We start from the raw sequence: 15,574 nt of genomic DNA on the forward strand, positions 1-15,574 counted from the left end.
CTAGTATAGGACTACCATACTTGTAATTAAAATTCTTAAAACTCCATTACTAAAACCTTTTCTAAAATTCCAGCAACTTATAAAATCATAAAATACTTTTCAAACATATGTAAACATGCTTAAATTCATAATTTAAAACAATCTCATAGTGTACACCATACTACTATGATTTTATAATAATTAACACCCTAAAATCCATGCTTTGATGATTAAAACTTCAATCTAAGACTAATAAACAAATATGAAATTTTATTCTTTTAATATATACTTCCTCTGTTTCTAAATAAGTGCAACACTTCTTGTTTTCACGTTTGCCAATGCATTATTTTAACCATTAATATCTTCAATTATCAATAAGTAAAAATTATAAAAAGTGGTATTAAAAAAATTCACATTCAGACGAATCTAACAAGATCCCACATGACTATGTTTTTCCTAAAATGTAAATCACGAAAGCTAATTAAAGTTTAAACTGTAAATAGTAAACACTATGCAAATGTTGCACTTATTTTGAAACGGAGGAAGTAATATACATGAATCAAGATTATTTATTAAAACAGTAAATTAAAATGAGTAATCATTATTAGCATTAAAATAAAGCATAAAAACATAGTTTTTAATGGAAACTTTAGGAAGAAGAAAAGAAATTAACCAATAATCAAAGAATCCAAGAAGAAGGATGAAAGGCACCGAAAACAAGGGAGCACACAGCAGCAATGGCGCACCAAAATCGGTGATTTTGAAGGTTTTGTGACGTTTCTTGTTAAAGAAGAAACATTACTTGAAGAAGAAGAAAGAACTTGAGAGAGAGAGAAAAAGAAAATGGTAAGGAAAGAGGAAATAGGGTTGGTCGTGAGTTTTGAGTTTGAGGGAGAGAAATTAATTCTTGTGTGGGGTAAAATATTTGGGTATTAAGATATTTATAAGGAGGCTTCCTTTTGGGTTTAGGAAAAGGAGATTGTGCTCAATTTAATTTGATGATGAATAGGATAAATAAATTAAAACTCCTAACATCAAGATAACTCCTTTTTCCTAATCTACTTAGAATTTTGGGTTCCTCAAGTCCACTTAGACTTTTTTTTCCAAATCAAAGTAGTATTTCAAACCTTTTTCAAAGCATGCCTATATAAAATATTTTTAACTTTCTTAAATCCTTAAAATAATTTCTTTTGACTTATAAAATAGTAAACCTTATTTAAATAAATAAATCATTCGAAACTAAATTATGTTTAAATATAAATATATTAATACTAAAATATATTTATAAAATCCTTTATAATTATGAGGGATTACAAAAGTAGTCTCCGAGGCAGTGGTACAAGAAATACGATAGCTACATGATGAAGCTAGGCTACAACCGGAGTTCATATGATTGTTGTGTGTATCACAACAAGCTGACCGATGGATCTTTTATCTACTTAGTGTTGTATGTAGATGATATGTTAATAGCTGTTAGGAGCAAGTCGGATGTTCAGGAGTTGAAGGAGCTTCTCAGTGCTGAATTTGAAAGGAAGGATTTAGGTGCAGCTCGAAAAAATTTGGGTATCGAGATTTATAGGGAGAGGGCTCAAAAGAAGCTTTTCTTGTCACAGAAAGGCTACATTGAGAAGATATTGTCAAGGTTTAACATGTAGATACTTCAAATGCTTCCAATAGTCATCTGTCTGTTGCTTTTGTACCTAAGTCTGCTCAGGAGAAAGAGTACATAAGTCGGGTTCCTTATGCTAGTGCAGTAAGGAGCTTGATGTATGATATGGTTTGCACTAGGCCGGATCTTACACATGCATTCAGTGTTGTTAGTAGGTTCATGGGTTATCCTGGTAAGGAGCATTGGCAGGCAATCAAGAGAATCTTTCAGTATCTTAGAGGTTCGTCAGATGTTGGTCTCATTTATGGAGGTGATATGGCATGTTTAGCTCGTTACAGGTTTCTCTTATTATAATTATGTTGGGGATGTGGACGATAGGAGATCTATGAATGGTTAGTGTTCACTCTTGGTGGTTCTGTTGTGAGTTGGAAAGCGACTTTGCAGCCTATAGTTTTGTCTACTACTGAGGTAGAATATATGGCCTTGATAAAAGCAGCTAAGGAGGGAATTTGGTTAAAGGGACTAGTTAGTTATTTGGGTCTACATCGTGATCAGGCGACAGTGTATTGTGATAGCTTGAGTTTGATATGCTTGGCCAAGGATCAAGTTCATCATGAGAGGTGATGGGTTTTTAAAATATATATCACAAGCGCATGATGTATGTTTAGCATAAACTGGAAAATACGGGTCGATCAACAAGGAGAGGAGTTCTATAGGTTTGTGCTCAATCATTTAACTACTTCAAGAGAGGAATTTAATTGAATGATTAACAGCTAAACTAGAATAAGCTAGAACACAAAGAGATGGAAGTATATCAATAATTAAAAACCTAGGGCAATCGATCTGTCCACCATGCTCATACCAATTTAATCACTACAATATAATTGAACAATACTTGGATTGAGGTTCGAATAATTAGAGTATTTCGTTAATCCTACGGTCGGCCCTTAACAACTCATAGATCAACATATGCCAGTACGGTCACTCAACATAAATCAATAGGAATTACTCTAATTCAATCCAAATTAAATATCGAAAAACTTTAAACCACAATAAAAAAAAAGGTATAAACATGGCTTCCCTCTCTAAGCCGTAATACTCACTCATGATAATGATATACACAATAAACATAACGCAAAATAATTAATCAAATTAAACAAAGTAAAAAAGAATACCGAAGGATTGAAGAACAATGAAAAATGAAATCAACGATCTTTATAATCTTCAAGGGCAAGAGTTAATACAAAGGTAGAGAGAAAAATACTAAGTGCCTAAACCTAAACACGCATAATATAAGATGGTCTAATCTAAAAGACTAAAAACCTATTTATAATTTTTACAAAACCGACTAAAAAAGGCGGAAATTAACCTTCCCGAAAAGCCGCCAGGTCGGGTGATGTTATATTGAACTTACAAGCAAAGGAACAATCTCGCCCGGTCGGACGCACAACCGATTTCGGCTCCTTTCTAGCCCGGTTGATCGGGCTAACATGCCTTGGATCCTGATGAAGATTTTTTCTCGCCCAGGCGAAAAAACTGCGATTTTGCGTCAACTTGCGAAGGTTGTATCTCTCAAATCAGAATTACTATTGAGGCGTGTGACCTATTATTGGAAAGAGCTTGAAATCTTGTTTCCAACCTGTAATATCCTAAAAATGTAAACGTGTTTAAGTGAATAATTAATTGTAATAAGTAGTTAAAATATATTTTATCGTTTCAATAATTCAGCAAAATACAGTAAAACGAATATAGAATTTATTAACTTAAATTTTGTTAATACCTAAGTGTCAATAATTTATATTTCACGATTTCATGAATTAATCAAGGTTAGTTTTTGTTGTTAAATCACTAAAGCACAAAATACCAACATTTCACCAAACTTTTGCAAAGCCACATGAAGATTGATGAAGAGTGGAGCAAATTTCAGATTTTTGGTTAAAAAATAAAAAGGTAAAAAAAAAAAAAAAGAGAAAAAGCTTCCATGGTCAACTACTCAATAACTTTGCCTTCTTCCTTACTCTTCCATGGGCACTTGGAAAGCATGCCACCACCCTCCATTCTTTTCCTCTGTGAAAAACCTGTCACCAATGCATCTTCTTAGCTTCCCCAAGTCAGAAATTCAGAAATATTTACTCCTTCCTTCCCAGCTACTGAATTAGTGTTCCTAATTCCCTATAAATGGCCATGAAATCCATTACCAAGAACAAAACAATTCTAGAAACTTCCTCCTCTCATCTCTTACTTCACCAACACCTACGAACCACCTTGCAAACACCACAAATTTCAGTCAATAATTCGCCGGAAAACGTGACCCAAAGAAACCAAAAAAGAAAACCCCAAATTTTCTCTATTTCCTCTGTTTCGGGGCTTCCACAGCACCAACACCGGTTACCGCCGGTCGTGCGACAATTGCGCCGCGCTCAGCCGACCTCCCCCAGCCTCATTGTCGCTCGCCGGCCACTGGACGCTCGCCGGAGCTCCGCCACACCTGCATGCACTCATGTTCTCTCTTTCTTGCACTCTCTTTCTCGCTCCTCTTTGCCGCACGTAGTTGTACATGTACAACACCGCCAAACCGCGCCACACCGCCGGAGATCGATGTCGCTGCTCGCCGCCGACCACCAGAGATGGAATCGAAGCCACGTTACTTCGCTTCGTCACCCCTACTCTTAGTAGCAGAGGTAATGGCCACTTTTTGTTTTAAAATTCTCATTTCCTAGTTTTCTAATTTTAGCCCAAGTTCTCCTTATTAGTTAGCATTTCATTTGCGCCTAAGAGAATCCAAGTTGAACTAAACTTAAGTGACAATAAGTCTGATTGACAATAAGTCTGATTTGTTATGTTGTTGGGCTAAAATATGGTTTGCACTTGTTTTATGGACTGATTTAGTTAGTTCAATTAAACCACCTAACTTGATTCCTAAAAATGATAATTGGGCTATATTTGTTGATTACTGAGCTATTTGAGTTAATTGAAACTAATCCAATAAGCTTGTTATTTATATTATGAGTTTAAGTTATGATTACTCCACTAATCCTTAAGTTCACTTAAAATAACAAGATAGCTTGATTTATTAGTTTTTTGAGATTAAATAATGTTATAATAATGTTAATGGTTTTAGTATAGTAATAAACTTAATTAGTTTGATAATAGACGATTAATGGATTATTAACTATGAACTTTTATAATAATAATATACTTTCGAATGGTTATATAATATGTAATAATATAACTTTTAGTATAATGTTCGATAATTCTAAAGGTATAACTAAAGGAGCCATTTCACCTATTTAGTTGTTTAAAGAGTCATCTTAAGAAGTTATCAACGACTAAGAAAATAATGACCTTTGTTGAGACCTTCATGACGTTATAACGAACGTCATGAATTTAATAAGCAGTAGACACTAGTAGAATAATTGCTTATTGCCGCGGTAATATTGCTGTGGTTTTACGCATACGCAACAATATATCACGTAAAAAGAAAAGAAAAAATATAATATAACCATATTGCTGCGGTTTTGGTCGAAAACCGCAGCAATATGGTTTGAGCGAAATTTTTTTGAAAATTTTTTACTATTTGACCAAACATATTGCTGCGGTTTTCTAACAAAAACCGCAGCAATATATTAAAATAATTTTAAAAATTATTATTTGAACCTATTGCTGTAGTTCCTACAAAAAACCGCAGCAATAAGTTTTTAAATTAATAATAAAAAAAAGTAATTTAGGGTTTTAAGGTATTTAAGCGCGCCTCTCTTTTTCTCTCTCTTTACACGCCTCATCAGATCTGTTTCACGTCCTCCTCAGCCCCCCCCCCTCTCTCTCCTCCTCTCTTCCTTTCTCTCTCTCCTCCTCTCTTCCCCCCTCCTCTCTTCCACCCTCCGACAGCTGTTCTTCGCCTGTCTACACTCTCCAACAGCCGAGAAATTCTTTTGACGCTCTCCTCTCCGGAATCATCTCCGTTCGTCGCTCAACTGCTCGTTCACTCGACTCCTCTTCGTCGACCGTGATTTTCCTTCACCGCTCGACTGTTTTTGAAGATGAGCGTTGGAGAGGTTGGTGATGTTGATTTTTTTTTTTTTTTTTATTTTCAGATTTTTATTTATATTTTCTGCTTTTTTGTAGTTTTTTAATATCACCACCACCTCTTCGGTTCGTTCGTCGCTCGCCAGATCCTATCGTTCTTCGTCGCTCGTCAGATCCGGCCGTTCTTCATCGTTCGCCAGATCCGACCATTTTTCATCGCTCGCGAGAGTCGGCAGTTTGATGGCGTTCATTCGCAAGTGATGTTCCCAGGCATTGTCAAGGCACAATGTACATGCTACTGTTATTATGTGTAATTTTTTAGTTTATTCAAGTTTGGTAATCGTTTGTTGTTGATACATAACTTTGATAATTATTTTAGTTATTATATGTATTATTTTAATCGTAAGTGTTTGTTTCATTTTACTTTTTAATCTATTATATTATTTATGTAACTAGTTTTTTTTTATCATTGTATATTAATAAGATTTATATGTCATTTCATTTTCGATTCATATGCGAATTTTGTAGATAGTGGATTGGTTTGTTGCCTAATTTTAATTTTTCAAATGTGACTGCAAAATGCAAAAAAAAAAAAAAAATGGTTACCAGGACCTATTGCTGCGATTTTGGGCCAAAACCACAGCAATAGTTTGACATATTGCTGCGGTTTTGGCCCAAAACCGCAGCAATACTCTCTGTTAAATAGATGATACATAATAATATTGCTGCGGTTCGGCCTAAAAACCGCAGCAATATTTGTAGATATTGCTGCGGTTTTAAACTACAGCAATATTATTATTACCTATTGTTGCCCCCTTAATTGTTGCGCGCCCAATACCGCAGCAATAGGCCACTTTTTGACCGCAGCAATAAGCATTTATTCTACTAGTGAAAGCTAAATAACGAAACGTTCAATAATAAAATTATTCTTGAATAGATTATAGAAGATAAATGATATTACAAGTCTCCTCCGGCTATCAAAGTTGTTAAGCAAAAATCCAGGTAACATCTACTACTAGCACCCGCACTCCATTTCCAACTATGTTTTATGATGCTTTATACGATATCTATGTTATTTTAGTTATGGTGTGCGGGATATGAAATGTTTGCTATCTAAATGATGTTTATTAGATGATTTGATTTTTTATGAAGTATGACGGCTTTGATGTTACGAAAATATGATGATGATTATGTTACAATTATGTAATGGTAAAAGAAACGAAATATGATAAAGTTCAATTGAAAGAAGGTTCTTGGCAGTATCTGTGGGCACCGCAAGTGTCACATTTGACTTGATCACCCTTCTGGTTAATGATTGGGCACCGAAAGTGTCACCTATGTTGTGACCGTCTTTCTGTGGGAACCGCAAGTGTCACCTATGTTGTGACCGCCCTTATGTATGTTAACAGTGTGGGCACCGAAAGTGTCACCTATGTTGTGGTTGCCTTTCCGTTCTGTTGTACTAGCTTAGTTACCAAAGTAAAAGATATATGATGATGAACAAGATAATAAATGATGATAATGATTTATGATCATGATTTGATGATTCTGTTTACAAAACAGTTTTACTATTTCTCGTCTCCCTGTTTGCTAATAAAATGAATTGAAATGCTTTTACGATGTTAAAGTAGAATGTTATTGAGCCTCGACTCATGACGTTTTGTTTTCCGTTTTAGGTATGCTTATGAAGATGGGAAGGCATAGCAGTGTGGAAATATTAACTTTAGATTATGCAACTATGACGGTTATGTATTACAAGTTCACTTACACAAAATTATGGAATTTTAGCTATGTTTACGTTATTATCTTTGATTATTATAATATGTTTAGTTTTATGAAAGTATGTTGCCTTGTACCTTCTGGATTGGAGGTACGTCAGTGACGCTCCGACTAAATTAGGTCTTCTGCTGCTAACAATTGATCAATTAAGCTAATAATTGATGCTTAGGAGTCGGGGCGTTACAGAGTGGTATCCGAGCCAGGTTTCGATGCCTGAAGTAAAATCTCAAAGGTTTTGATTTAAAAAGTAATTAGAACTTTAACTAATCTTTAAAATGAAAACCAATTGTTTAGTTAACTTTTAGGTATAAAATAAAATGAAATAAAATAAAATTTGTGAATTATAATGATACACTAAAACCATAGTGATAATAAATGAGCAAGTCATGAGAATGGTAAGAATAATATTATTAAGTGGTGTAAAATAAGTTATGTAAAATGGAAATGAGTGTGAGTGTTAGGATTCGGGAAGGGAATGCTTTTATACTTTTAATAATGTTATGACATGGTTTATCAAAAGAGTAAGCCATTAACGTAGAATGTTTGACGTGCCAGAGAATGGCAACAAGTAAAAGTGGACCAACCAAAGGAGGCAACGAAAATCCTGGGTCTGAAGTTACACTTGAATAAAATGAGGGCAAGGCTTGATACTTTGCGAAGTGACCTGTCTTCAAAGATACGCTTGGAAATGCAAATGAAAATCAGACGGACTTAATGAAGCTAATGATAGAATTCATGCAAGGAAACCGACAAAGGGCTAAGACAGAGCAGGAAGAATGCTCAAACATGTTCAAAATATTTTCAGCTCATAACCCACCCACTTATGATGGAAAACCGGATCCCACTGAGTTCGAGGAATGGTTGAATAGCATGGAGAAGTTGTTTGATGCTATTCAATGCCTTGAGAAGTGGAAAGCCAATTTTGTCGTGTTTTACCTGAAAGGGCAAGCTGATTTTGGTGAAAGAATGCCAAAGCAATGCAATATCAACCTGGGTTTGGATGGAACATCCTGAAAGGGCTGTGAGAAACTATTAGTTTTACCCTCAATTACTGCAGCTTCAAATGGATTATGAATTTATCCATCTGAAACAAAGGGGTATGACCGTACTAGAGTATGCTGTAAAATTCAATGAGTTAGCTCGATTTGCTCTTGATCTGGTGACTACAGATCGTCAAAGGATGAATCAGTTTGAAGGAGGTCTGAATTTGGATCTTCAAGAAGAGCTTGCAGCTCATATGAGCTGATCCTACCAAGAACTATATGACAGAGCCATTAATGTTGAGCGAAAAACGAAGCTTCGAAAATGGAAAAAGAAAAGGGGAAACTTTTGATGGCCACTCCAATAATAATGTCAAGAAAAGGCCGAACACGGGATCCTCGGAGAACAATCGTAGGCACGTCCAGTGCAACATTTGTGGAGGACATGGACACTTGGAAAGAGATTGTCGTAGAGGAAGTGATTTATGTTATCGATGTGGTAAGCCTGGTCATGTGATCAAGAACTGTCTAACTTCATATTGGCGAGGTGAAAATTTTACAGACCATCGATCCATAAGATATTAAAGAAACACTCAGAACTACGGCCATGATGGAAATCCCAGCAATGCAAACGTCAATAGAAATCCTACACGTAGGTCTACATAAGCGGCAAGAGCATACATCATGCATCAAACTAAAGTTAACTATGATTCCTCTAACCCCTCTGCTGATCCTTAAATAGTGTGGTTGGATTTGAGCTGACTAAACTCGAAATGCGTATGACTGAAATCGATTTTATTTATTAAAGATCAAATTTCACTCAAGGGTCTACTTGTAGACTTTGTTGCAATCATGCAAGCTATGTATGGTAATTATGTATTACTATGTTGAAATGAAATGCTTAATGTTTTACACTTGACTATGTATAACAAGTTTTGAGGACGGAACTTTTTCTAAGGGGGTGAGGATGTAATATTCTAAAAAATTAAACGTGCTTAAGTGAATAATTAACTATAATAAGTAGTTAAAATATATTTTATCGTTTCACTAATTAAGCAAAATACAATAAAATGTATATAATTTATCAACTTAAATTGTGTTAATATCTAAGTGTCAATAATTTATATTTCACGATTTCATGAATTGATCAAGAAGGTTAGTTTTTGTTGTTAAATCACTAAAGCACAAAATACCAATATTTCACCAAACTTTTGCAAAGCCACGTGAAGATTGCTGAAGAGTGGATCAAATTTTCTGATTTTTTATTACAAAATAAAAAGGAAATAAAAGAGAGAAGAAGCTTCCATGGTCAACTACTCAATAACTTTGCCTTCTTCCTTACTCTTCTATGGGCACTTGGCAAGCATGCCACCACCCTCCATTTTTTTCCTAAGCCAAAAACCTATCACCAATCCATCTTCTTAGCTTCCTCAAGTCAGGAATTCAGAAATATTTACTCCTTCCTTCCCAACTACTGAATTAGTGTTCCTAATTCCCTATAAATGGCCATGAAATCCATCACCAAGAACACAACAATTCTACAAACTTCCTCCTCTCATCTCCTACTTCACCACCACATACGAACCACCTTGCAAACACCACAAATTTCAGTCAACAATTCGGTGGAAGAAACCCAACAAGAAAACCCCAAATTTTCTCTCTCTCCTCTGTGTCGAGCTTCCACAACACCACCATCGGTTGCCGCCGTCGCGCGACACCTGCGCCACGCTCAGTCTACCTTACTCCCCCTGCTTCGCCGTCGCTCATCGGCCACCTGCACGCTCGCCGGAGCTCCTCTACACCTGCACGCACTCATGTTCTCTCTTTCTTGCACTCTCTTTCTCGCTCCTCTTTGTCGCGCGTAGTTGTACACATACAACACCGACAAACCGCACCACACCACCGGAGATTGCCGTCGCACCGTTGTCGCTGCTCGTTGCCGACCACCAGAGTCGGAATCGAAGCCACGTTACCTCGCTTCGTCGCCCTTGCCCTTAGTAGCAGATGTAATGGTCACTTTTTGTTTTAGATCTGATTCCTAGTTTTCTAATTCTAGCCCAAATTCTCCTTATTAGTTAGTATTTGATTTGGGCCTAGGAGAATCCAAGTTGAACTAAACTTAAGGGATAATAAATCTGATTTGTTATGTTGTTGGGCTAAAATATGGTTTGCACTTGTCTTATGGACTGATTTAGTTACTTTAATTAAACCACCTAACTTGATTCCTAAAAATGATGATTGGGCTATATTTCATGATTACTAAGCTATTTGAGTTAATTAAAACTGATCCAATAAGATTGTTATTTATATTATGAGTTGAAGTTATGATTACTCCACTAATCCTTAAGTTCACTTAAAATAACAAGATAGCTTGATTTATTAGTTTTTTGAGATTAAATAATGTTAATGGTTCTAGTATAGTAATAAACTTAATTAATTTCATAATAGACGATTAATGGATGATTAACTATGAACTCTTATAATAATAATATACTTTGGAATGGTTATATAATACGTAATAATATAACTTTAAGTATAATGTTCAATAATTCTAAAAGTTTAACTAAAGGAGTTATTTCACCTATTTAATTGTTTAGAGAGTCACCTTAAGAAGTTATTAACGCCTAAGAAAATACTGACCTTTGTTGAGAGCTTCATGACGTTATAATGAACGTCATGACCTCAATAAGCTCTAGCTAGTATTTAGGCTTAAAAGCTAAATAACGAAATGTTCATTAAAAAAAATATTTTTGAATAGATTAAAGAAGATGGGGATATTACAAGCCTCCCCTGGCTATCAAAGTTGTTAAGCAAAAATCCAAGTAACGTCTATTGCTAGCACCCACACTCCATTTCCAACTATATTTTATGATTCTTTATACGATATCTATGCTATTATTCATGGTGTGTGGGATATGAAATGTTTGCTATCTAAATGATATTTATTAAACGGTTTGATATTTTTAGAAGTATGACGACTTTGATGTTACGAAAATATGAAGATGATTACGTTATAATTATGTAATGTTAAAAGAAACGAAACATGATAAAGTTCAATTGAAAGAAGGTTCTTGGCAGTATCCCGTGGGCACCGCAAGTTTCGCCTTTGTCGTGACCACCTTTCTGGTTAGTGATTGGGCACCGAAAGTGTCACATATGATGTGACCGCCATTCTGTACGCACCACAACTGTCACTTATGTTGTGACCGCCCTTCTGTATGTCTACGATGTGGGCACCGAAAGTGTCACCTGTGTTGTGGCCGCCTTTTGGGTATGTTATGGGGAGATGTCCCTTCTGTTGTACTAGCCAAGTTACCAAAGTAAAAGATATATGATGATGACAAGATAACGAATAATGATAATAATTTATTATCATGATTTGATGATTATGTTTACAAAACGGTTTTACTATTTCTCTTCTCCCTGTTTGCTCATAAAATGAATTGAAATGCTTTTACGATGTTAGGGTATTATGTTACTGAGCCTCGGCTCACGATGTTTTGTTTTATGTTTTAGGTATGCTTATGAAGATGGGAAGCCGTAGCAGTGAGGCAATTAACTTTAGATTATGCAACTATGACAATTATGTATTATAAGTTCACTTACACAAAATTATGGAATTTTAGCTATGTTTAAGTTATTAGCTATGATTATTATAATATGTTTAGTTTTATGAAAGAATGTTGCCTTGTACCTTTTGGATGGGAGGTACGTCAGTGACGCTCCGACTAAATTAGGTCTTCCGCTGCTAATGATTGATTAATTAAGATAATAATTGATGCTTAGGAGTCGGGGCATTACGCAACCCAACTAGAATTTTTTGATTATCAATTTTCCGTCAAAAGGTATGATCAAAATAGTGAACAGGTGTCGGTTTTGGTACTTCTTTCACTAACTCTTTGCTTCATTCTAACTCGAAATTGTCTCAAACGGATGCATTGTGATCCTTGTGCAAGCTATATTCATACTCAATGATTAATAGGCTTGATCTTAGATAATCATAATCAATTTGCATCAAAATAACTTGAAAATCATCAAAACACACAAAAAGAGAGTAGTAGAGCACAACTTACATAATTCACGCCATTATGCATCTAAATGCTCAAAAAAGAGTTGTAAATGCAATCAAAATGCATCTAAAAACTATATATAAATGTGACATAGCAAGAGGACTAAACATATAGATCTCAGGTATCATATCTGAGGAGTGAGACAGGAATTAAGGTGAAGAAGGTAGGTATAGCTGATAATCCTGTTGATATATATGTTCACCAAACCGGTTCTGCAGAGTAAGTTTCAACATCGTTTGAACTTTCTCAATGTTCATGATTTTTAGTTGCCTTTTGTGGGGCAAGTCTAGGTCCTTAGGGGCTAATCTGATGTATTTAAGGGACAAATCTAGTCTGGTTATCTTTCGCGGAAAATCTATTTGCAGGGAGAATCTGAGCGTTGTGATCAATGCATCTGTTATCTGGTTTACTGGTTTAATGTGAGAGGATTCAGCTCAAGGTGGAGACTTGTAGGAATTATATGCCTTGAATCTGTTCGACAGAATGTTCGCAGGGCCGCCCGATTGGGCCCGAGTTGAAGATGTCCAACAGGCTACTTTGCAGGACCCTCAATGATGTTAGGCGTGTTCTCCCGATCGGGCTTAGTAGCGAACAATGACCGGGCAAATGTCGCCCGATCGGGCTCGGGAGCAAGTCTTGGTATGGGAAATACGTCGCCCGGTCGGGGGTTAGTTTTGACGCGGAAATGCATTTTCCTAAGTGGGGTATAAATAGGTTTTAAACCTAGTTTCTTTATACCACAAATTAAGTCTTTATTAATCTATAATCTGGTTTTCCTCATATCAGTAAAATATTCTCTCTCTCTGAACGTGGACATAGCCAATACTTTGTTGGTGAACCACGTAAATCTGTTGTACATTTTTCTTTGTTTTGCATTCGAATATTTTGTTCTTTCTCGCATTTGTTATAACAAATTCTTAGATCGTCAACTATACGTATGATTTTGTAAGTTCATTAACATGTGATTGTTCTTTGTTTTTTTGTTCTCCAAATTCTCTTAGTTTTTCAATTGAAGATCGTCTATTCTAACGAATTCTGTTATTTTTATGTATTTTCAAATATTATGTATTTATTTTGAATATTCTGTTTAATTTCGAATAATATGTGTTTATATAAAATCACGAATAATATGTGTTTATTTTTTAATATTATGTGTTTATTTTATATATTTTTGAAAAAAATAATATTTAGTGATTTTAACATGGAAATTAGTGTAATTAATAATTATAATCTATTAATGTAATATGTTAAAAGTGAGTGTTTCTGATTATTTTTGTGAAAATACATTAATGTTGTGTAATTATAAGTTGAAATTCATGTTTTCATAGTATTGGAATTAATTATAATTGTCGTGCAAAAATTTAGTTAATGATCATTATACGTTTAAATGTTATAGGTTTATTTGCCGGATTTTGGGGGTGATTATTTATATTATAATCACATGTTTTATAATGAAACGGTTTGGGGAGAGAAAAAGGAAGTACAAGCTTGGGTGAAATCTAGGGCACTTGAAATTGGGTTTGTGATGGCTATTTCGTCAAATCATAGAGTCAAATCCAATGGGAATGAGTATGTGTACATGAGATGTAACCGGGGTGAAAGTAGGGATCTTAGCGTAGCAGAACGTGTATCTACGAAAACAAAAGCATGTGGGTATAGAGCGAAAATTAAGCTTATGTTTTTGTCTTACCCTGATCGAACGGGATGGGTGATCAAAGCAGATCCAGGGCTAAGTGGCATGCATAATCACGAGTTTATTCATTATCGTGAGGGCCACCAACCCGTTAGCGGTCTTAGACCTGCGGCGAAGGTTTTCGCTCGCGATAAGATGAAGTCGCATGTTAGGCCTGCTAGTATCATGAAAGTCGTTAATGAGAATTTTCCGATGATCATCCTAATATTGGACACTTGTAAAACCAGAAAGAAAAGGATAGAAGGGAAGCAATGGATGGTAGAGACGTGATGCAGCAATTCCTACACCTTGCTCGAGAGCAGAACTAAATTTTTTGGATACGGCAAGACGAGCAGGAAAATGTGATGACACAGGCGTTCATAGTGCACCCTCAATCAGCATTTATCCTCCGTACTTATCCACATGTTGTTGGTATCGATGCAACGTACAAAACCAAGAAATATAACATGCCTTTTTTGGAGTTCATTGGGATGACACCTTGTAACGAGAACTTTATTGTTGGTTATGCTCTAATGGCCAACGAAACAGCATATAGTTACAATTGGGTGTTGAATAAATTAAAGTTGCTTATCGGGGAGAATATTGTCCTTGTTACACTCATAACCAACCGTGATTTGGGACTTATGAAAGCGGTACGGGAAGTGTTCCCTAACTCTGCACATTTGTTATGCAGATGGCATATTTGGAAAGATGTGCAGAGTAGAGTGAATGAAATTATGGGCAACCTTGATGCTGGCCCGAGATTCATAAAGAGAAGTTGGTATCGGATGATCAACTCCACCTCCGAGATGGGTTATTTAGCGGCCGTTGAAAACGTGAGAGATGTGTACAGGCAGTGGACTAGAAACATCGAATATGTTGAAAATACTTGGCTTGTTTACAAAGAGAAGTTCGTTCGGGCATGAATGGACAATGTTTTTCATCTTGGGAATACGTGCACTAGCCGAGTCGAAAGTGCACACTCAGCTCTGAAATCTTGGGTTTTTAGTAGTACAGCTGTATTGGACACCATATTTTCTATTGCTCATAGCGAAATAGAAAATCAGGTGAAAAAAGTAGAGAATTACCTGGAGGAGAGTCGGTGTCGACATGGGATCTTGTACATGAATGCGGCTTTGCATATGTTAAATGGTCGAGTTTCGTATTACTGTCTAGAGCGTTTACGACATGAGGAAACATGTATGCGAGAGTTGGCCGATGAGGTCCATCAGCGTTGTGGTTGGTCGTTAAGAACCACACATGGCATTCCTTGTGCATGCATGATACGCAGACGCTTGGAGGCGAAGCAAGGTCTGTACCTTAAGACTGACATCCTTATTGGACTTCTTTAATCCTTGGTGATGGGGTGTACCACCACGATTCCATATCTAAGGCAGCACAGGATTCTCAGTACTTCATGGAGTTAGTCGACCAGGTTCAAAGTAGTGATCCTGCCATC

General features: G+C 35.9%; 1 long non-coding RNA gene across 1 annotated transcript; it reads left to right on the forward strand.

The window, feature by feature from the left end:
* Nucleotides 1-3,106: 3,106 nt before the first annotated feature.
* On the forward strand, nt 3,107-5,966 carry LOC125496389 (uncharacterized). Its single transcript, XR_007273049.2, has 2 exons — nt 3,107-4,269; nt 5,714-5,966. It is a non-coding gene; the product is annotated as an uncharacterized LOC125496389 (long non-coding RNA).
* The last annotated feature ends 9,608 nt before the right edge of the window (nt 5,967-15,574 follow it).

The sequence above is a fragment of the Beta vulgaris genome, chromosome 4 (assembly GCF_026745355.1).
Source record: "Beta vulgaris subsp. vulgaris cultivar EL10 chromosome 4, EL10.2, whole genome shotgun sequence".
Classification (NCBI taxonomy): domain Eukaryota; kingdom Viridiplantae; phylum Streptophyta; class Magnoliopsida; order Caryophyllales; family Amaranthaceae; genus Beta; species Beta vulgaris.